The sequence below is a fragment of the Triticum urartu genome, chromosome 7A (assembly GCF_056163025.1).
Source record: "Triticum urartu cultivar PI428250 chromosome 7A, HENAU_Tu73, whole genome shotgun sequence".
Lineage (NCBI taxonomy): Eukaryota > Viridiplantae > Streptophyta > Magnoliopsida > Poales > Poaceae > Triticum > Triticum urartu.
This window is the reverse complement of record NC_141879.1, coordinates 632289460-632314266: the sequence shown is the minus strand read 5'-3', so window position 1 is coordinate 632314266 and position 24807 is coordinate 632289460.

Sequence of the window (24807 nt, the reverse complement as noted above, 5' to 3'; positions counted from 1 at the left end):
GCAATGCGAGAAGGATTTGTTGGGGAGGATGGCAGCGGAAGGAGAAGCGAGATGGAGAACTGTCGCTTGGCTTGCGGAGGAAGAAGATGGGGGAGTGGGGCGAGAGACAGATGAATCATGCCGTTCCGGTTTACCCTGCTCTTAAGAGGGGGAAAGTGGGATAGAGGCGCGACGCTACAGAAAGTTACCGTTTTACCATAACTGCAACCGCGCCACGACCCCACGACGCGCAGTAATTGCGCAGAGTGAATGTTGGATTGACTAGTCATCATGGCAGACCGTCACAACCCTCTCCCGCCACGTGTCCGCGCACTTTTTGGGGCCTAACCCAACGTTCCACGCGACACATATGGCTCATGCCTGGGGGCTTATGTCGGGGAAAATATATACGGGCGAACATTTTCCCCTGACTCGTGCACGGACAAGCCAAGGACAAAGCAGAGATTGAGGAACAAAAATATTTGAAGAATCAACATTCAGACTCAGAAGGACCAAGATTGAGCCTAAGGAGTAGGATATCGGCAAGAGAAGGGCCTCCCTTGCCGGGCAGGCGAGCCCAGCAAGTGGCGAGGCCACCACCAGAAGCAAGCAACCAAGGCTCCCCGGTAGAGCCTGCCGGGGCTCGCGGGAGCAAAACCGCCCCACCAACCACTCAAGCACGACTCACGTCGTCAATCAGTGTGGTGTCAAGCCGCAAGATGATTAAGTGGCAGCCATTCGCCACATGGCAGCCATTTCCTACAGACAAGCCTACAAACGACACCCGTCATGCGACGTGTCAAGAGAACAGTTGCGGAGCTGGCAAGCTAGCCCGGCAGGCCTTGCCGGGCGCCAAGTGATGTGACACTAAGCGACGCATTTAATGCTCCCTGTCAGCTCGCAGAGTTAGGTATGATAGCACTATTTCACTACAAGAAATATGTCAACTTATGACCTTCTGTCAGTGACCCTCGAAGAATTGGTCATAAATTTATGACCATTTTAGACCAATTGGTCAAAAGCTCTTCAGGGGGCTCCAAACCCTAAACCATTGCGACCATTTTGGTCAGAAAGGTCGTAATTTCCTTACACGAAATGGTCACAAAGCAAACAGTGCTAGTCCGCTGCCTTATTTCTAGTTGTTAATGACCAATATAGATGGTCATAGCCTTGTAGATTGTGGTGGGTTGTGATGACTAGGCGTCATCTCATCAGTTTTGCCTATGTGTCATGTCCATGTGGCAGTTTTTGCCCTAGGTTGTGAAGCAACCTATATTTCTATCATTCCCAAAATTCCCAAAAAAATCTCATAAATTATGTGGGGCATATCTTCATCAAATATGTAAAAATCCTTCCTTGCCTAGTTCAAAACTAATTCAACAATATTCATTTTCCTATTCTGTTCACAACAACACTTTATGAAGGAAGTGCTATTTATATATTCTTTATTGCCCTCGGAATTTTTGGGCACTCTTTCCTATCCAAATCATTACCGCATGACAAAATTCAGCTCCATTTGCCTGGCAGATCTTCCTTGGCAAATTTCCAAAAATTTTGTCCACCTAGAAGCATTGTGAAGGAAGTACCTTTTTTATATCTCTAAATGACATTAAATGTATACAGTTCCTTCATATGCCCAAATTATCACCCTCCTCCAAATTGCAGCTCAGTCAAATCATCTATGTGAGCCCAGGTTCAATTTATATTTTATGGCCAAATTGGCACGTTGCAAAGCAAGTGTTATATATACCCCTCCTATTATCCTCAAACTTTTCGGGCACTCTTCCATACCCAAATCATTGCCACATGGTAATATTCAGCTCAATTTTCCTAGTAAATCTTTCTCTGGAAATTTCCAAAGTTTCTACCTCGAGAGAAGCTTTGTGAAGTAAGTACTAGCTAGGCTTACCCAAATGATCTAAAAATTGACCAGCGCATGACCATACCAAAGTAACTTACCTACACCAATTTTGAGCTCATTTCATTCATCCAATCTCTCTCACTAGTTTTTCCAAGTTTCTGTCCATAGAAGAGCATTGTGAAGGAACTACTACTTTGGCATGTCCAAATGGTATCAATTTTCCACAATGCTTTCCTATGCCCAAATAACCATCCTCCACAAAATTTCAGCTCACTCCATTCATTATTTTGAGCCCAGCTTCAACATTCATATTTTTGTCCAGCGTGGTACTTTGCAAAGCAAGTACCACCTAGGATCCTCCTTTTGAGCTAAAAATTTGTGAAGACATTCTCCTTAGTAGATGATCATCCTCAGCCAAAACTCACGCCCATTGGCCATGTGCATTTCCCGTACCGCAAATCAAACACTTGGCTGCTAATTCATGTTTGAGCATCGATCGGTCTCCTCGTGAGAATCTTATGTTGTAATTTTCTTCCTAGCACCAACCTGGGGAGTGCCCAACCCACTAGACATGCCTAGGCCGCCCAGAACACATGGCAACATTACGGTCACGCGGTGACCACGCGACGGGCATGCGAGTTTACGCGCTCTAGAGTTGGGGCCCTCGGCCACTACCCAAACCTCGACGTATCGCCACCAAACCATGTATTTATGATTAAATACGTCCTTATGTAACTAGAAATGATTTTTGAAAAAATAAATAGCAAACTATGAGGCAGCTGCAGTTCAAATTTGACCCGCTTCCAACTGAATTGGCGGAAATTTGTCTTTTTCACGAGAGGTGGATCAAAAAAATTTACACCCAACCATTTTGTCAATTGTGCATTAAATATGGCCTAGTATTTTATAAAAATAATTTGGTCCAATTTTGCAACAATTATTTGGTAGTTCCTTCACAAAAAAACCTCCTTTCGGGCACTCGAAAAATGGAAAATGGTTTTTTCGTCCAACGAAAATGAAAACTTCCTTAGGCAACATTGTTTGCCATTCCAATATGCACCCTTGTGCACAATATGAGATCATTTGAACAAACTATGCCATGAATGTGGCCATAAGATTGATCATTTGACTTGAAAGCCATTGATCTCCACACGTGATAGCTCGTTTCTAAGAACACTTTTTTAAAATAATTGCCATATTACAAGTTTGTTATTTTTCCTGGGAACTTGGCCTCAAATAATGACACAATGCGAAGGTTTCCCAATTTTTTGATTTTTTTTGAATTTTTTATGCAAGTTTCAAAATGCGGTCAAAATGGCGAGAATGACCGTTCCTAGCTAGTGGTTGAATCTTGGGATTTTTTTTGATGTTTCTCTGATTAAATAGGTACTTATGTAACTAGAAATGATTTTTGGAAAAAATAAATAGCAAACTATGAGGCAGCTGCAGTTCAAATTTGACCCGCTTCCAACTGAATCGACGGAAATTTGTCTTTTTCACGAGAGGAGGATCAAAACTTTTTACACCCAACCATTTTGTCAATTGTGCATTAAATATGTCCTAATATTTTATAAAAATGATTTGGTCCAATTTTGCAACAAATATATGGTAGGTCCTTAACAAAAAACCCTCATTTCGGGCACTCGGAAAATGAAAAATGTATTTTCCGTGCAAATAAAATGAAAACTCCCTTAGGCAACATTGTTTGGAATTCCAAGATGCACGATTGTGCACAATATGAGATCATTTGAACAAACTATGCCATGAATGTGACCATGAGATTGAGCGTTTGGGTTGAAATCCATGAATCTTCACACATGATAGCTCATTTATGAGAACACTTTTCTAAAATAATTACCGTATTACAAGTTTATTATTTTTCCTGATAACTTGGTCACATATAATGACGCAATGCGAAGGTTTTCCAATTTTTTGATTTTTTTTGAATTTTTTCTGCCCGTTTCAAAATGCGGTCAAAACGTCGGGCTTGACCGTTCCTAGCTAGTGGTTGAATCTTGAATTTTTTTTGATCTTTCTCTGATTAAATATATACTTATGTACCTAGAAATGATTTTTGTAAAAAATAAAGAGCAAACTACGAGGCAGCTACAGTTCAAATTTGACCCGCTTCCAGCTGAATCGGCGGGAATTTGTCTTTTTCACCAGAGGTGGATCAAAACTTCTGACACCCAACCATTTGGTCAATTGTGCATTAAATATGTCCTAGTATTTATAAAATTGACTTGGTACAATTTTTCAACAAATATATGGTAGGCCCTTCACAAAAAAATCTCTTTTCGGGCACTCGAAAAATGGAAAATGAATTTTTCGTCCAAAGAAAATGAAAACCTCCTTAAGCAACATTGTTTGTCATTCCAATATGCACCCTTGTGCACAATATGAGATCATTTGAACAAACTATGCCATGTATGTGGCCATAAGATTGAGCATTCGGGTTGAAAGCCATTCATCTTCACACTTGATAGCTCGTTTCTGAGAACACTTTTTTTAAATATTTGCCGTATTACAAGTTTATAATTTTTCCCAGTAACTTGGTCACATATAATGACGCAATGCGAAGGTTTTCCAATTTTTTGATTTTTTTTGAATTTTTTATGCCCGTTTCAAAATGCGGTCAAAACGGCGGGAATGACCGTTCCTAGCTAGTGGTTGAATCTTGGAATTTTTTTGGTGTTTCTCTGATTAAATAGATACTTATGTACCTATAAATGATTTTTGGGAAAAATAAATAGCAAACTATGAGGCACCTGCAGTTCAAATTTGACCCGCTTCAAGCTGAATCGGCGAAGATTTGTCTTTTTCACCAGAGGTGGATCAAGGCTTTTGACACCCAACCATTTTGTCAATTTGCACTAAATATGTCCTAGTATTTGAGAAAATTGATTTGGTCCAATTTTACAACAAATATATGGTAGGTCCTTCACAAAAAAAAACTCATTTCGGGCACTCGAAAAATGGAAAATGTTTTTTTGCCAAAAAACTCATTTCTCATGACATATTTTTAAAGATATTTATCTTATTTCATGTTTGTTACTTTTCCTGAAAACTTATTCACATTTGGTGACACAATGAGAATGTTTTTCATTTTCTTTTTGAATTTTCTCAGGTCATAAAATAGCTGATATGATTTTTAACACGCTATTTTTAGTCAACTACGACGAATTTAAATGGTCATAACGTGGTACTGCATTTTGATTGGTCCGTGGACGTCTCACGCGGATCGTGCCTGGAACACCGTCGGATGCTCGCGGATCCAATGGCAGTCCTCGGCCCACCACACCAACCCCAAGCCCACCTAAGCCGAAACCCTAGCTCTACTCGTGGACGTTTTCCATCCACCCCCCCGCCTCCTTTCTTTCTCTGCTCCTCGTTCCCTCACGCACCCACAATCCCTCCCCCGAAACCCTTGCTGCCGCCACCTACGCCTCTTGTTCCGGCATGTTCCGGCGGGCCTCGCCGGTGTGCAGCCCAGATCCGAGCTCCCCTGCCTCCGCTCTTCCCTCCCCTCTGGCCAGATTCGCCTCTTGTGTCCCGGGTAGCTCATCCCCAACCCCTTCCCACGGCTAGGATTTCGAGGGTGGCATTCCCACCAATTCCAGCACGGCGGCAGTGACTGTGCTCCGCCCTCTTCGACGCCCACCAATCTAGCCGCACGGCACGGCCATGGCCATGGCGGCGGCCAGATCCACCCCCTCCCTCATCTCCTCGCTGCCGCCACCTCCTCCCCGTCCTGCAGCGGCGCGTCCCGCCACCACCTCCTTCCTCGATGCGTCCCGCAGCGACGCCCATCGCGTCCCCGAGCTGGACGACGGCGCGGTGGAGAGGGAGCCGGCGGCAGCGTCGCGCGATGGCAGGTGACGAGTCCTCATCTTTTCCTTGGTCCTCTCTGCTCCCTCCCTCGTTCCATCTGATTCGATTCGCTGAATCGGTTGCCTGCCACTGACAGGTGCGTCGAGCGGGCCATCGCCGCGTCGAGCTCCACCGCCCAAGTCCGGCGTCCCGCCGCCCGCCGGACCTCCCTGGCTGTCTTCCTCCACTGCATCCCATCGCTCCTCGAACGCATCAAGTCCCCCTGCATCAAGCGTCGCCCTCGCCAAGACGCATCGACCGCACTCACGTGCGTGGGGTCAAGGGCGTTGACCGCGCCCCTGCCTGGCCAGATCGCCAGCGCCTCCCCGCTCGATCCCTTGCTCGACCGCTCGCATGGTTGGGCCACCACTAAATTTCAGTCGTGATTTATATATATCCTTTCTTTCTCTTTTTATGAATCAATCAAACAAATAGCTGACAGTCTTAATTCACTACACAACTAGCCAGGCTTGTGTCGCTATCTTATTATTATCAAATCAACTGGCCTCTATCTTCAGTTTAGATGACAAATACGTACTACTAGTAGGACTACTTTGTTCAGATGACTGCTCTACTCTAGGCCCAGCACCAGCGATTCCTATCAGATCCTAAAAATGAACAGCACCCAAACAAACGCATGGTAGTAATCTGAGGCTTTTAATGGATGCCTGGACTATTTTACAAGGATTCCTTTTTGCGCACCTGTACTGAACTGCCTGATTGCTTTCAATTCAGTACCAATTTGTCTTACCACTTGTAATCTATGTTGCACATTGCACTGCTGTATGAGATAAACAAACTATGCATCTAACAGATGCTTGTACTGGATACTCTAATACTAGTATTTAGCGATCCACTTCGCTCTCGAAATTGTCTTATGATTCTTACAGCCCTACTCAGGATTGGGCTCCAAACTGAATTCGATGCGGCTGTTCAATACAATTTGATTTTGATTTTATGGCAGAATTTAGTAATGGTTATGTATACTTGATCAGGGTAGTCCTATTTCCTGTGATCTTTCCTATCATTTGCTAGTGTGATGCTTCAAGATGACAAATTTTAAAACCCAAACTATTGTAAACAAGCTTTCTGCATCTTGAGAATTAATTGTTCATGATAGCTGAATAGTGTAGTTGATCATCACTATTGCTAAATGCTATTGCCTGCTATAATATAAGATGAGCACTCAACCATTGTACAACTATTTGCATATTTGTTTTTTATATTTTATAAATGATCATAGTTTGTATAAGATGTTCACATGTTTTTTTTACTAAAATCTCTTATGCCCTTGACTTAGCTTAACCCAGAATAGCAGCATCCTTGATGCATACTGACCTTCACCTCATTCTTTCTCTCGCAGACTCGAAGGAGACCATATGCAAGGCACCTCCTCTTCGGCTGTGAGAGTGTCCAGGGGTCGTGGGTGCGGCTAATGCCTATGTCTGTGGCCGCACTTGACACTGCCCTCTCTTTAAGGGCACGTATCATTTTTTATAACTCTGCTATCTTTCCCCAAGTCTTTATTATCTTGCCTAGCCTTGTACTGATATGTATTGTTTGATGTTAATTTCCCAAGCTAGTGCATGATGTTAGGGATAACCTGAGAGCACTTGCCTAAGTTTATAAGATATGACATGTGTCAGTCCAAGCCTGCTGCTCTTTCAATGCTTTTGCTGTTGTACTGTGTTTCTCTAGTTGTTCGAATGTTTCTGCTTCTTTTGGACCTGATGATAAGGACCTTTCTTTTCTCCCGTGGGTTAAAACAATGGGAGTTTGCATGGAAGGTTCTCTCGCTGTATGTGAACAGCGGTATGATGTTACTTGGCAAATGTTTTTTCTATGACATGAGGGAAGAGCTACTATCATGTGCATGGAAGGTTTTCAAGTGAGCACTTGTTAGTTTGTTTAGTACTTATGTAGTATGGGAAATATGCATAGGTATGTCCATGTGATTTTTAAGCATGCTTACTGCCTACCTGATACAGAGTTTTATAACTGATGTTCTTTATTTGACAGTCTATAGTCTCTTATAGTTGAAAACTTGAATAGTTACATTATGTGTGCTGCTATGTCTCTTATAGTTTCAGAAAAACATTAATTTATCTGTCCTGTTCTATTAATCCTAAAGATGAAACTCATGCATATGTTGCTTAACCTGACTGGCTTGAGTATTGTTCCGAATGAATTATACTACAGATTCCCTTCACTGTTTTTCTTCTAGTTATCTCATAGGATTACTCATGAGGCACATCTATTCTCTCCATTTTTTAGAACAAAAATGTGATTAATTCAGCATACTTATGAGTATCACGCTTCTGAATATCTCCAAGCTGGATATTTCCATTAAACATGTTTCTGAATACCTCCCATATATATTTCCGTTAGTCTGCTTAGTGCATCATTAAGATTATAAGCATCATTTTCATTGAATCCTGGTTACATATTTGTGTGTACTCAAGTTGAAAATGGGACTTGGAATAATATGCAAGTTTCATCTTTTCTATTGCAGCGAGTGGGTCGGTTATGCACTGGCAGCATCCTTGCTACTAGCGGTGGGCGCGATGGTCCGGGCCAAGCAGAGAAAGATAGGTGAGATATGCTCAGAGGTGATCATCGACAAGTCCTCGGACAAGATGACGATGGAGAGTATAGTGGAGGCACAACACATCATGAAGAAGGTGCACAAGTACGTCAAGACGATGAACGTCGTGATCCTCAGGCTATGGTCCATTATTCTAGCCCGGTCACCAAATGTATATATCATTGCACACTAGTCTTGATCATTGACCATCCTTTGTGTAATGTTGGGGTACCGTCCGTCACATATGGTTCTGGACTATAATGTTTTGTGTACTGTTCATTGTCCTGATCATTGTTTCAGTTAAATTCAGTCCAAATTCAGTACAGGAGTACTCCAAATTTAGTCCAAACACAGTCCAAATATTTTTTTGGTTTCCTTGTACTCCAAATTCATTCCAAACATAGTCCAGGAGTATAAACAAGTTTACAGATTCAGTCCAATTTCACTTGTGCAGGAAATTCACCTGTGCGGCGGCGGCGGGGAAGGAGCAGCATCGGCAGCCCTGACAGAGGAAGCCATGTTGCCGTTTTGTTTGTTCCCAGCCTTGACTATGGTTGTCCAGTGAGTCCGGCATGTCGTCATTTTCTTGTAAAGCAGTATTGTATCACACTTGTAGAGCTCGTTACACATGTAGATCTTGTAAAGTACTGTATTACACATGGTCATATGTATTGGCAACGGGATCTGGTTGCTCTTATTTGAAGTATCATGTGTGCTTTTGTCTGCCAAGTTAAATACTAGTTGAAATATGAAGAATATGAGCCTGATAGATGGGACTCACTTACCAGACCCAAAACCTGACAACTGGGACCCATTTGACTGGTGGACCCATTTAATAAAAAAAGGAAATTATAATTATTTAGACGAAAAGGCCAAGGCCCAATAATAAAAAAGGCTTCAATGTTGGGCCAGGCCCATGAAGTTGACCAAAAATTGATAGAAAAAAGTATAGAAAGGCTGAATTAATGGGCTAGGCCCATGTAGAAAACTGAATTGGACCGGGCTGAATCTTGTGCCACATCAGCTTGCCACGCTGGATGCCTACGTGGCCTGGAGAGGTTGCTAGTGACCAAAACGCCACAGTGGACATATTTTGGTCATAGTTTGTGACCATTCCAGAAGAAAGGTCGCTATAGTCAGTTTACGACGCCCAGCTTTTGACCTTATGTTTTTGGTCACAAAAAGGTCATAAATGGAAATTTGTGACCATTCAGTGACCAATAGTGGTGGTCATAAGTTGACATATTTCTTGTAGTGTTTTCTATCATATAAGTGGGTAAAAACCACTTTGCTACTGTGGTGACCCCTTAATCTATAAAAGGAGGCCCATGGCACCCGTAGGAGGGGTTAGAAGGTCGGAAAATTGACAACCCCAAGCCACCACACGCGCGTAGTCACCGCGGCCCTTAGGCAAACCTTGCCGGGCAAGTGTACTACGCACCACCACATCCATTCTTCCATCAATCCACTAAAGCAGGAGTAGGGTCTTACGCCTCGCGGAGGCCCGAATCGGGTTAAATCGCTTGTGTGCTCCCCGACGCGCTACCGTATGCTGGTCTGCTCTTTGTGCAATGTGTCGTCCCCCTACTGAACCAACAAGGGGCCTCCCGGTCCCATAGGTGGCCGTGGATATCCCGCGACAAATAGGTTGATCTGAAAGATAACTTTGAGGTGGTCCACTACCTACAACAATTTCATCTTATATTCTCTGCTATTGATAAGAACTTTGGATTGATTCTATATCACACATTGAGGGATTATTATATGATTCCATTATGTTAGCATTGTTGAGAGATTGCACTAGTGAAAGTATGAACCCTAGGCCTTGTGTGTATGCATTGATATACTGATTTGCTCGTTTTTTGCTACTTGCTACCTTGTTGTTTTTATTATTTCAGATTAGAAAAACCTATATCTACTATCCATACTACACTGTATCACCATCTCTTTGCTGAACTTGTGCACCTATACAATTGACAACTGTATTGGGTGTGTTGGGGACACAAGATATTTCTTATATTTGGTTGCAAGGTTGTTTGAGAGAGATCATCTTCATCGTACATCTCATCCCATGAATTGATAAACCTTAGGTCATCCACTTGAGGGAAATTTTTTGTTGTCCTACAAAACTCTACGCTTGGAGGCTCAACCGGGCCTACAAGAAAAAAACTTGCATAGTAGACATCAAACTATTTCTGGTGCCGTTGCTGGGGAGGTGAGTGCTTGAAGGTATATCTTTAGATCTTGTAATTGAATCTTTTAGTTTCTTGTTTATTCAGTATTTTGGTTTATGAAAAAAACTGGAAGTGTAGATGTGCCAAACTGCTTATCATTATAAAGTCTTCCTAGAAAATGATGGGTCGGGAAATTGAGCCAGAGTGTTAGAAGAAGAATTCAATAAAATGTATGACATAAAATATTTAAATGATAAGCATGATTGCAATGATATTAGTATGAATTCCTTGAATATCCATGATGCTAATGATATGCAAAGCCATAAGCTTGGGGTTGCTATGTTTGATGAAGATGATCTTTTTAGTGCCCCTACTTTTGATGAGCAAATTTATTATAATGATATCATGCCTCCTATTTATGTTGATTACAATGATGAAAGTGGGTTGGAAGAGTTTCAACTCTAGGTAGTAATGATTCCACTATTTTGGAGAGTATTGAACCTTATTGTAATAATTATGAAAGTGGATTTGGAGAGGTCATGACTTTATTTAATGATGATTCCACTATTTCGGAAAAGGTTTCAATTGATTATGACAACAAAGTTGCTATATATGATTATTATGGAGATGACATGTATGCTATAAAGAATAATGATAACCATGAAACTTTTCATCATGATTTTAATTTTTACTTGGATCATGCCAATCAAGTATCACATGATAGTTATTTTACTGAATTTTCTCCCACCACTATTGATGAGAAGAAATTTGTTTATGTGGAGAGTAATAAAAATTATATGCTTGTGGATCATGAAATTAATGCTTTATGTGATATTTATATTGTTGATTTACTCATGATGCTAGTGAAAATTATTATGAGAGAGGAAGATATGCTTATATATATATATTTCAACAACATCAAGTTTCCTCTTGCTACTTCTTGAGCTTGTGTTGGTTTTTCCATTGAAGAGGAAAGGGTGATGCAGCACAGTAGAGATAAATATTTCCCTCAGTTAAGAACCAAGGTATCAATCCAGTAGGAGAAATGCGCAAGTCCCCAATAGATGCACCTGCACAAACGATTAAACACTTGCACCCAACGCGATAAAGGGGTTGTCAATCCCTTCACGGTCACTTGCAAAGGTGAGATCTGATAGAAATAAATAAAACTAAACAGAAGATAAAATATTTTTGGGTTTTTTGGTTTATAGATCTGAAAAATAGAAGATTGCAACAATATTAAATCGGAAACTAATATGATGGAAAACAGAACCGGGGGGCATAGGTTTCACTAGAGGCTTAAAGGCAAATAATATGGTGGGTGAACAAATTACCGTTGAGCGATTGATAGAAAAGTGCAAAGTTATGACGATATCCAAGGCAATGATTATGTAATATAGGCATCACGTCCGTGTCAAGTATACCGACTCCTACCTGCATCTACTACTATTACTCCACACATCGACCGACTCCTGTGTGCATCTAGAGTATTAAGTTCATAAAGAACAGAGTAACGCTTTAAGTAAGATGACATGATGTAGAGGAATAAACTTAAGCAATATGATGTAAACCCCATCTTTTTATCCTTGATGGCAACAATACAATACGTGTCTCGCTACCTTTACTTTGTCACTGGGTGAAATCACGCAAGATTGAACCCAAAGCTAAGCACTTCTGCCATTGCAAGAAAAACCAATCTACTTGGCCAAACCAAACTAATAATTCGAAGAGAAATACAAAGATATCAATCATGCATATAAGAATTCAAAGAAGATTCAAACAGTATTCATTGATAATCTGATCATAAATCGACAATTCATCGGATCTCGACATACACACCGCAAAAGAAGATTACATCGGATAGATCTCCAAGAACATCGAGAAGAACATGGTATTGAGAATCAAAGAGAGAGAAGAATCCATCTAGCTACTAGCTACGGACCCATAGGTTTGTGGTAAACTACTCACGCTTCATCGGAAGGGCAATGGAGTTGATGTAGATGCCCTCCGTGATCGAATCTGAAGGAAATATACCATAGTGGCAGTAATAAAGTTGTTACTTATATTTCCTTATATCATGATAAATGTTTATAATTCATGCTATAATTGTATTAACCGGAAACTTAGTACATGTGTGAATACATAGACAAAACAGAGTGTCCCTAGTATGCCTCTACTTGACTAGCTCGATAATCAAAGATGGTTAAAGTTTCCTGACCATAGACATGTGTTGTCATTTGATGAACGGGATCATATCATTAGAGAATTATGTGATAGACAAGACCCATTCGTTAGCTTAGCATAATGATCGTTAAGTTTTATTGCTATTGCTTTCTTCATGACTTATACATATTCCTGTGACTATGAGATTATGCAACTCCCGAATACCAGAGGAACACCTTGTGTGCTATCAAACCTCACAACGTAACTTTGTGATTATAAAGATGCTCCATAGGTGTCTCTGAAGGGGTTTGTTGGGTTGGCATAGATCAAGATTAGGATTTGTCACTCCGAGTACCGGAGAGGTATCTCTGGGCCCTCTCGGTAATGCACATCACTATAAGCCTTGCAAGCAATGTTACTAATGAGTTAGTTGAGGGATGATGCATTACAGAACGAGTAAAGAGACTTGCCGGTAACGAGATTTAACTAGGTATGATGATACCGATGATCGAATCTCGAGCAAGTAACATATCGATGACAAAGGGAATAACGTATGTTGTTATGCGGTTTGACCGATAAAGATCTTCGTAGAATATGTAGGAACCAATATGAGCATCCAGGTTCGGCTGTTGGTTATTGATTAGAGATGTGTCTTGGTCATGTCTATATAGTTCTCGAACCCATAGGGTCCGCATGCTTAACGTTCGATGACGATTTGTATTATGAGTTATATGTTTCGGAGACCTAATATTGTCGAGGATTAGATCACGAACATGACGAGGAGTCTCGAAATGGCCGAGAGGTAAAGATTGATATATTGGACGATGGTATTCGCACAACGGAATGGTTTCGAGACGTTTCGGATATATATCGGAGTACCGAGGGGTTACCGGAACCCCCCGAGGAAGTAATGGGCCTTTATGGGCCATAGGAGAGAAAGAGAGGGAAGCCCGCAGGGTGGCGCCCCCCCAAGGGAGTCCAAATTAGACAAGGGGGAGGGGCGCGACCCCCTTTCCTATTTCCCTCTTCCTCTCCCTCTCCTTCCCTTTTCCCCTCCGATGAGAAAGGAAAAAAGGGAGGGTGAATCCTACTAGGAATGGAGTCCTAGTAGGACTCCCCCCCATGGCGCACCCCCTTGGTGGCCAGCCTCCTCCTCCCCTCCTTTATATATGGGGGCAGGGGGCACCCCAAAGAACAACAGTTGTTCTCTTAGCCGTGTGCGGTGGCCCCCTCCACAGTTTACTCCTCTGATCATAGCGCCGTAGTGCTTAGGCGAAGCCCTACGCGGATCATATCACCATCACCATCACCACACCATCGTGCTGACGAAACTCTCCCTCGACCCTCTGCTTGATCAAGAGTTTGAGGGACGTCATCGAGCTGAACATGTGCTGAACTCGGAGGTGCCGTACGTTCGGTACTAGATCGGTTGGATCATGAAGACGTTCGACTACATCAACCGCGCTAACCTAACGCTTCCGCTTTCGGTCTACGAGGGTACGTGGACACACTCTCTCCCTCTCGTTGCTATGCATATCCTAGATAGATCTTGTGTGATCATAGGATTTTTTTTGAAATTACATGCTACGTTCCCCAACAGTGGCATCGAAGCCAGGTCTATGCGTAGATGATATGCACGAGTAGAACATAAAGAGTTGTGGGTGATAATAGTCATATTGCTTACCACCAACGTCTTATTTTGATTCGGTGGTATTGTTGGATGGAGCGGCCTGGACAAACCTTACATGACCACGTTCATGAGACCGGTTCCACCGACAGACATGCAACTTGTTTTGCATAAAGGTGGCTGGCTGGTGTCTCTTTCTCCAACTTTAGTTGAATCGAATTTGACTACGGCCGGTCCTTGTTGAAGGTTAAAATAGCACACTTGACGAAAAATCGTTGTGGTTTTGATGCGTAGGTAAGAACGGTTCTTGCTAGAAGCACATAGCAGCCACGCAAAACTTGCAACAACAAAGTAGAGGACATCTAACTTGTTTTTGCAGGGAATGTTGTGATGTGATATAGTCAAGACATGATGTGATATAAGTTATTGTATGAGATGATCATGTTTTGTAAAAGTTATTGGCAACTGCCAGGACCCTTATGGTTGTCGCTTTATTGCATGAAATGCAATCGCCATGTAATTGATTTACTTTATCACTATGTGGTAGCGATAGTTGTAGAAGCAATAGTGTCAAGCTGGTGATGGAGATCAAGGTGTCAAGCTGGTGACGATGGAGATCATGACAGTGCTTTGGAGATGGAGATCAAAGGCACAAGATGATGACGGCCATATCATGTCACATATTTTGATTACATGTGATGTTTATCTTTTATGCATCTTATTTTCCTTAGTACGGCGGTAGCATTATAAGATGATCCCTCACAAAATTTCAATGGTATAAGTGTTCTCCCTGAGTATGCACCGTTGCGACAGTTCGTCGTGCCGAGACACCACGTGATGATCGGGTGTGATAAGCTCTACGTTCACATACAACGGGTGCAAGACAGTTTGGCACATGCAGAATACTTGGGTAAACTTGACGAGCCTAGCATATGCAGATATGGCCTCGGAACACTAAGACCGAGAGGTCGAACGTGAATCATATAGTAGATATGATCAACATAGAGAAGTTCACCATTGAAAACTACTCCATCTCACGTGATGATCGGACATGGTTCAGTTGATATGGATCACGTGATCATTTAGATGACTAGAGGGATGTCTATCTAAGTGGGAGTTCTTAAGTAATATGATTAATTGAACTTAAATTTATCATGAATTTAGTCTTGATAGTTTTTGCATATCTATGTTCTTGTAGATCAATGGCCCATGCTACCACTGTCGGTGTCAAAATCGGCAGATCTCCGGTAGGGGGTCCCGAACTGTGCGTCTAAGGATCGAAGGTAACATGAGATAGGGGACACGATGTTTACCCAGGTTCGGGCCCTCTTGATGGAGGTAATACCCTACGTCCTGCTTGATTGACTTTGATGAGTATAGGGGTTACAAGAGTTGATCTACCACAAGATCGTAATGGCTAAACCCTAGATGCCTAGCCTATATGATTATGATTGTCCTTGCCTCTACGGACTAAACCCTTCGATTTATATAGACATCGGAGGGGACTAGGGTTTGTACAGAGCCAGTTTACAGAGAATGGAATCTTCATATCCGCACGCTAAGCTTGCCTTCAATGCCAAGGAGAGTCCCATCCGGACATGGGGGAAAGTCTTTTGTCTTGTATCTCCACGGCCCATTAGTCTGGCCCATGTCACATAGCACGAACGCCCGAGGACCCCATAATCCTGGACTCCCTCAGCAGCCCCTGAACCAGCCTTCAATGACGATGTGTCTGGCGCGCAACCTCTGGCGACAGTCTTGGCAAAGCAGAGATCGTGCCCCTTACTATGGGATTCTCATCAATACGAGTTTTGGCAACCTAACCGTGCAGTTCGCGTGACCCCTTGGGAACAGGCGAGTTTTAAGGCTCGAGGGAGGGGACGCTTGATATTCGCAGTCCATATAAGTGGATAGAACCCATTTGTTCCACCCCACGCCCCATTCTCTTTGCCTCTCCATCCCAGAACTGTTGCGGAACGCAGTAATTTCAAAAAAAATCCTATGCACACACAAGATCATGGTGATGCATAGCAACGAGAGGGGAGAGTGTAGTCTACGTACCCTCGTAGACTGTAAGCGGAAGCATTATGACAAGGCGGTTGATGTAGTCGTATGTCTTCATGATCGACCGATCCTAGTACCGAAGGTAGGACACCTACGCAATCTGCAAACGTTCGGCTCGGTGACGTCCCACAAACTCACGATCCAGCAGAGTGTTGAGGGAGAGCTTCGTCAGCAGGATGGCGTGATGACGGTGATGATGATGCTACCGGAACAGGGCTTTGCCTAAGCACCGCTACGATATGACCGAGGTGGATTATGGTGGAGGGGGGCACCGCACACGGCTAAAAGATCAATGATCAACTTGTGTGTCTATGGGGTGCCCCCTCCCCGTATATAAAGGAGTGGAGGAGGGGAGGGGCCGGCCCTCTCTATGGCGCGCCCTAGGGGAGTCCTACTCCCACCGGGAGTAGGATTCCCCCCTTCCGTAGTTGGAGTAGGAGAGGAAGGGAAGGATGAGTAGGAGAGAAGGAAAGGCCCCCCCAAACCTATTCCAATTCGGCCTCCTGCCCAAGGGGGGCGCGCCAGCCCCTTGTGGGCTGGTATGCTTCCTTCTTATGGCCTATAAGGCCCATAACTTCTCCCAGGCGGTTTCGGTAACCTCCCGGTACTCTGGAAAAATGCTCGAACCACTCGGAACCATTCCGATGTCCAAACATAGGCTTCGAATATATTTATCTTTATGTCTCGACCATTTCGAGACTCCTCGTCATGCCCGTGATCACATCCGGGATTCTGAACAACCTTCGGTTCATCAAAACACATAAACTCATAATACCGATCATCACCGAACGTTGAGCGTGCGGACCCTACGGGTTCGAGAACTATGTAGATATGACCGAGACTCACTTCCGGTCAATAACCAATAGCGGAACCTGGATGCTCATATTGGTTCCTACATATTCTACGAAGATCTTTATCGGTTAAACCGCATAACAACATACGTTGTTCCCTTTGTCATCGGTATGTTACTTGCCCGAGATTTGATCATCGGTATCTCAATACCTAGTTCAATCTCGTTACCGGAAAGTCTCTTTACTTATTCCGTAATGAATCATCCCGCAACTAACTCATTAGTCACAATGCTTGCAAGGCTTATAGTGATGTGCATTACCGAGAGGGCCCAAAGATACCTATCCGATACTTGGAGTGACAAATCCTAATCTCGATCTATGCCAACTCAACAAACACCATTGGTGACACCTATAGAGCACCTTTATAATCACCCAGTTACGTTGTGACGTTTGGTAGCACACAAAGTGTTCCTTCGGTACTCAGGAGTTGCATGATCTCATAGTCATAGGAACATGTATAAGTTATGGAGAAAGCAATAGCAACAAACTAAACAATCATCATGCTAAGCTAACGGATGGGTCAAGTCAATGACATCATTCTCTAATGATGTGATCCCGTTAATCAAATGACAACTCATGTCTATGGTTAGGAAACATAACCATCATTGATTCAACGAGCTAGTCAAGTAGAGGCAAACTAGTGACACTCTGTTTGTCTACGTATTCACACATGTACTAAGTTTCCGGTTAATACAATTATAGCATGAATAATAAACATTTTTCATGATATAAGGAAATAAATAATAACTTTATTATTGCCTCTAGTGCATATTTCCTTCAGTCTCCCACTTGCACTAGAGTCAATAATCTAGTTCACATCGTCTTGTGATCTAACACCAATAGTTCACATCTTTATGTGATTAGTTCACATCTCCATGTGACTAGTACCCAAAGGGTTTACTAGAGTCAATAATCTAGTTCACATCGCTATGTGATTAACACCCAAAGAGTGATCATGTTTTGCTTGTGCGAGAAGTTCAGTCTACGGGTCTGCAACATTCAGATCCGTATGTATTTTGCAAATTTCTATGTCTACAATACTCTGCACGGAGCTACTCTAGCTAATTGCTCCCACTTTAAATATGTATCTAGATCGAGACTTAGAGTCATCTTGATCGATGTAAAAAGCTTGAATCGACGTAACTCTTTACGATGAACTCTTTCATCACCTCCATAATCGAGAAATATTTCCTTAGTCATGTAAGGATAATTTTGACCGTTGTCAAGTGATCTACTCCTAGATCACTATTGTACTCCCTTGCCAGAATAATGCTAAGGTATACAATAGGACTGGTACACAGCATATCATACTTTACAGAACCTATGAGTGAGGCATAGGGAATGACTTATCATTCTCTTTCTATTTTCTGCTGTGGTCGGGTTTTGAGTCTTTACTCAACTTCACACCTTGCAACATAGGCAAGAACTCCTTCTTTAACTGTTCCATTTTGAATTACTTCAAAATCTTGTCTAGGTATGTACTTATTGAATTTTTTATCAAGTGTCTTGATCTATCTCTATAGATCTTGATGCTCAATGTGTAAGCAGTTTCACTGAGGTCTTTCTTTGAAAAATTCTTATTCAAGTATCCTTTTATGCTATCCATAAATTCATTATCATTTCCGATCAACAATGTGTCATCCACATATAATATCAGAAATACTACAGAGATCCCACTCACTTTTCTTGTAAATACAGGCTTCTCCAAAAGTCTGTATAAAACTATATGCTTTAATCAACTCATCAAAGCGTATATTCCAACTCCGAGATGCTTGCACTAGTCCATAGATGGATCGCTGGAGCTTGCACACTTTTTTAGCACCTTTAGGATTGAAAAAACTTTCTTGTTTTATCATATACAACTCTTCTTTAAGAAATCCATTAAGGAATGCAGTTTTCACATCCGTTTGCCAGATTTCATAAAATGTGGCAATTGCTAACATGATTCGGATAGACTTAAGCATCTCTACGAGTGATAAAATCACATCGTAGTCAACACCTTGAACTTGTCAAAAACCTTTTTGCAACAATTTGAGCTTTGTAGATAGTAACACTACTATCAGCGTCAGTCTTCCTCTTGAAAATCCATTTATTCTCAATGGCTCACCAATAATTGGGAAAGTCAATCCAAGTCCACACTTTGTTCTTTATACATGGATCCCATCTCAGATTTCATGGCCTTAAGCCATTTCATGGAATCTAGGCTCATCGTCGCTTCCTCATAGTTCGTAGGTTCGTCATGGTCTAGTAACATGATTTCCAGAAAGGATTACCGTACCACTCTCGTGCGGACCACACTCTGGTTGTCCTACGAGGTTCGGTAGTAACTTGATCTAAAGTTTCATGATCATCATTAGCTTCCTCACTAATTGGTGAAGAAATCAGTAGAACTGATTTTTGTGATGAACTACTTTCCAATTCGGGAGAAGGTACAATTACCTCATCAAGTTCTACATTCCTCCCACTCACTTCTTTGGAGATTAACTTCTTTTCTAGAAAGGATCCACTCTTAGCAACAAAGATCTTGCCTTTCGGATCTGTGATAGAAGGTGTACCCAACATTTTCTTTTGGGTATCCTATGAAGACGCACTTTTCCGATTTGGATTTGAGCTTATCAGGCTGAAACTTTTTCACATAAGCATCACAACCCCAAACTTTAAGAAATGACAACTTAGGTTTCTAGCCAAACCATAGTTCATATAGTGTCGTCTCAACGGATTAGATGGTGCCCTATTTAACGTGATTGTAGTTGTCTCTAATGCATAACCCCAAAATGATAGTGGTAAATTGGTAAGAGACATCATAGATTGCACTATATCCAATAAAGTACGGTTAAGACGTTCGAACACACCATTATGCTGTGGTGTTGCAGGTGGCATGAATTTGTGAAACTATTCCACATTGTTTTAGTTGAAGACCAAACTTGTAACTCAAATATTTGTCTCCACGATCAGATTGTAGAAACTTTATTATCTGTTTACGATGATTTTCCACTTCTCTCTAAATTCTTTGAACTTTTCAAATGTTTTAGACTTATGTTTCATCAAGTAGATACACCCATATCTGCTCAAATCATCTGTGAAGGTCAGAAAATAACGATACTTGCCGTGAGCCTCAACACTCATTGGACCGCATACATCAGTATGTATTATTTCCAATAAGTCAGTTGCTCGCTCCATTGTTCTGAAGAACGGAGTCTTAGTCATCTTGCCCATGAGGCATGGTTCGCAAGCATCAATTGATTCATAATCAAGTGATTCCAAAAGCCCATCCACATGGAGTTTCTTCATGCTCTTTACACCAATATGACCTAAATGGCAGTGTCACAAATAAGTTGCACTATCATTATTAACTTTGCATCTTTTGGCTTCAATATTATGAATATGTGTATCACTACGATCGAGATTCATAACCATTTATATTGAGTGTATGACCATAGAAGGTTTTATTCATGTAAATAGAACAACAATTATTCTTTGACTTAAATGAATAACCGTATTGCAATAAACATGATCCAATCATATTCATGCTCAACGCAAACACCAAATAACATTTATTTTAGGTTCAACACTAATCCCGAAGGTAAAGGGAGTGTGCGATGGTGATATTATCAATGTTAGAATCACTTCCAACACACATCATCTCCTCGCCCTTAACTAGTCTCTGTTTATTTTGCAACTCCCACTTCGAGTTACTACTATTAGCAACTGAACCAGTACCAAATACCGAGGGGTTGTTGTAAACACTAGTAAAGTACACATCAATAACATGAATATCCAATATACCTTTGTTCACTTTGCCATCCTTCTTATCCGCCAAGTATCTAGGGCAGTTCCACTTCCAGTGACCATTTACTTTGCAGTAGAAGCACTCAGTTCCAGGCTTGGGTCTAGCTTTGGGCTTCTACATGGGAGTGACAACTTGCTTGTCATTCTTATTGAAGTTCCCTTTCTATCTCTTTGCCCTTTTCTTGAAACTAGTGGTCTTGTTAACAATCAACACTTGATGCTCTTTCCTGATTTCTACCTTTGCCAATTTCAGTATCGCGAAGAGCTCGGGAATTACTATCATCGTCCCTTGCATATTATAGTTCGTCATGAAGTTCTAGTAACTTGGTGATAGTGACTAGAGAACTATGTCAATCACTATCTTATCTGGAAGATTAACTCCCACTTGATTCAAGTGATTGTAGTGCTCAGACATTCTGAGCACATGCTCACTAGCTGAGCTATTCTCCTCCATCTTGTAGGCAAAGTACTTGTCAAAGGTCTCATACCTTTTGACCCGGGCATGAGTCTGAAATACTAATTTCAACTCTTGGAACATCTCATATGCTTTGTGGCATTCAAAACGTCTTTGAAGCCCCGATTCTAAGCCATAAAGCATGGTGCACTAAACTATTAAGTAATCATCATATCGAGCTTGCTAAACGTTCATAATGTCTGCATATGCTCCTGCAACTGGTCTGTCACCTCACTATAAAAAAAATACACTTCTGTGATGATACGTGTTTGTCACAGTAGGTCGCGTTTTTTGTCATGCATGTACATCCATGACGATTTTATGACAGAATCAAGATAGTCATACCTGTGCTGTCGTAGAAGTGTTCCATGACATTACCAAAATTATCATCACGGAAATGTCCACTTCCATGATGATAAATCGCACATCACAGGAGTGCTTTCATCAAGGGTGACCGGCACGAGGCATCCACCGTAACAGAACATTGTTAAGCTATCGGGTCCGGTTTTGGATCCGATCACCCGTTAATAGCCCGGACCAATGGGGATTTTCAACGTGTAAAATCATCATTGGCCGGAGGCAACACATGTTGCCTCACCATTGGGACAGATGTCATCCACTCATTGGACAGGAGGCGCCTATGATAGGTCGACACGTGGCATGACCCAATAGTGGCCCATTCCGGTGAAAAAGGTCGGCCCAGTAAAAATTAGCAGGACGGCCCATATAAGGCCTACTTGTGTCACGTCCATTAAGCCCATGGCCCATACGAGATGTGCCAATTTGGCCCGTCAACGGCCCGTTAAAGATTTGAAACCATTGCAGCCCATCGTCAGTTTGAGCCTGCTATATATTTGGGCTCAATATCGGTCAGATGAGATTTCAGCCTGTTAACGGCCCATTCAGTAGATGGGCCAATTTTCACGATGTACATCTTTCGGCCTTTTAGCGGCCCATTTAAACGTTGGGCTAATTTCTGGCCCGGTGTGTCTTTCAGCCTGTTGATGACCCATAAATCAGTTGGGCCATTTGTAGTCAGACCTGAGTTTCGGCCTTTTAGCGACCCATTTAAGTGTTGGGCCAATTTCCGGCCCGGTGTGTTTTTCGGCCTGTTGACGGCCCATATATCTGTTGGGCCATTTGTAGTCGGACTTGAGTTTTGGCCTTTTAACGACCCATGCCCTTCATGGTCCAATACCAGCTCGGTTTCTCTTTTGTCCTGCTAAAGGCCCACAGTTGGGCCATTTACAATACGACCTGACTTTCGGCCTCTTAGCGGCCCATGCTCTTCATGGTCCAGTACAAGCCCGTTGTCTCTTTTGGCCTGCTAAAGGCCCACAGTATAGTTGGGTCATATGTAGCCCGAACTTAGTAACGACCTGTTAATGGCCCGTGAAATCAATTGGGCCCACCTGTTGCCCACTTCGATGTCGGCCTGTTAACAACCCGGGAGTTAAGAGGGCCGACCATTAACTTTCGGCCTGGTAACGGCCCATTAACTTAATGGGCCCACTAAAGTTCATACATGTCTTTAGGCCAAATTAGATAATTTGAGCCCATTACGACGAGCAATTATGCACAGGACCAAAACCGATCAAGCAAAGGTACGGCATATAGGGAAAACGTTGCACATCCAGCATATATTATAGGAAATTACATCCATTGGGAAATCAAAGATTGATGCCAGTGCATATAAATGAACAGAACCTAATGATCTACAACATCACAATCTGCAACCTCAGCACGGATGACGCCCATAAGCATGTGGGCAAGTTATTGCTGCTTTGCTACACTATCTCTGAAAACATTGATCAGTTGTTGTGTCGCACGACTCTACACCTCTGATTCCTCCACCATTTCCATCATTCCTTCAGCCATTAATTGGTTCACAAACATACATTTTTTCCGTTGCATTCAAGACAGAGGATACTGAACATATTCAGATGGCGATTTTGGCAGGCTTATATTATTGATAGTGGAGAGTGTCTCGACCACTGCATCATAACATAAATTAGCAGGGGAACCAAACAGATTAATCATGAGTTATTGCCATATTACATGGCCTAGATTAATTGGAAAGAAACAATGGGGTTGCCTTGCTGTTTTCAGAGTTTGTCTTCTTATCTTCAGCAGCCTGCACCAAATTAAGACACTAGCATTGCTATCATTGGCCAAGTCAGATAATAGGAAAGCAACATTGGCACAACGAACGTTTGGGCAACTAGCCAACACCAAATTAACACAATATGGCACAACTATCATCAGCCAGGTAAGGTAATACAAAAGCAACATTGACACAATGAATGAATGGGCAACCAGAGCAGCACTACAATTCAGTAATGTGCATGCTATGAGATAGTACACTCATGCAGCTCAGTATGCAAAACTACCAGACAGTTTTCTTTACAAAAATTAACATTGGCGCCTTTAACATTTTGCTACAACTAATTTTAGATCAGATAAAGGTTGGATTCACGCCGATTAACAAAATACATGCTGATGTAAAAATATAGTGATATACAACAGGTACTTACATCAGCATTGGAGCATAGATAATTCCCGCAAGATATTTTCCTCGAATACAATCCCAATGAAGGAAGTATTCTATCATTTAACCTTATTTTCTAAAAGAGAGATGGGTAAGAAACATGTAGAAAATATGATCAGAATGCTATGAAATTTCATGATGCGAGGATACGCACACGCTTCTTAGAATGGAGTTGACATTCTTTTGCTGGACTGGAGAAGACTAGTTCTTTGGCCATTGGAATCTGCTTATTATCAGTGGGAGTTGGGTTTCTCTGTGCTGGCGCAGTATCAATGAAAAATGGAGTTGGTTTATTATCTCCTGGCGTTTGGATCTTTTGGAAAGACCTGGTTTGTAACCCTTCAGATTCTAACATAGCTGTCTTCCCCTTGCATGCCTTATATAGAAGAATGGTGCTTCAATTATAAAACATGCTACAGCAGAGATGGAATAGGTACTGAAGAATAGAAAGGCATGACATATTGACATGTATTCCCTCCATCCGGAAATAAATGGATGGGTCTAGGCGTATTGCAGTTCTAGGTACATCCAGTTTTATCCATTTCTGCGACATGTAATCCGGACGGAGGGAGTATGATGTAAGAGCTAGGGATATGACAGGACAACACAGTAAAAAACACTGAAAACCCACTGCAGAACCAAAGTAATCTAACCCACTGATATGATATAGTACACTCATGCAGCTCAGGATGCAAAACTACCAGGCAGTTTTCCTTACAAAAATCAACATTGTGGCCTTTAATCATACATTTTGCTACAACTAAATTTAGATCAGATAAATGTTGGATTCACGCCGATTGACAAAATACATGTTGATGTAAAAATATATGATATACAACAGGT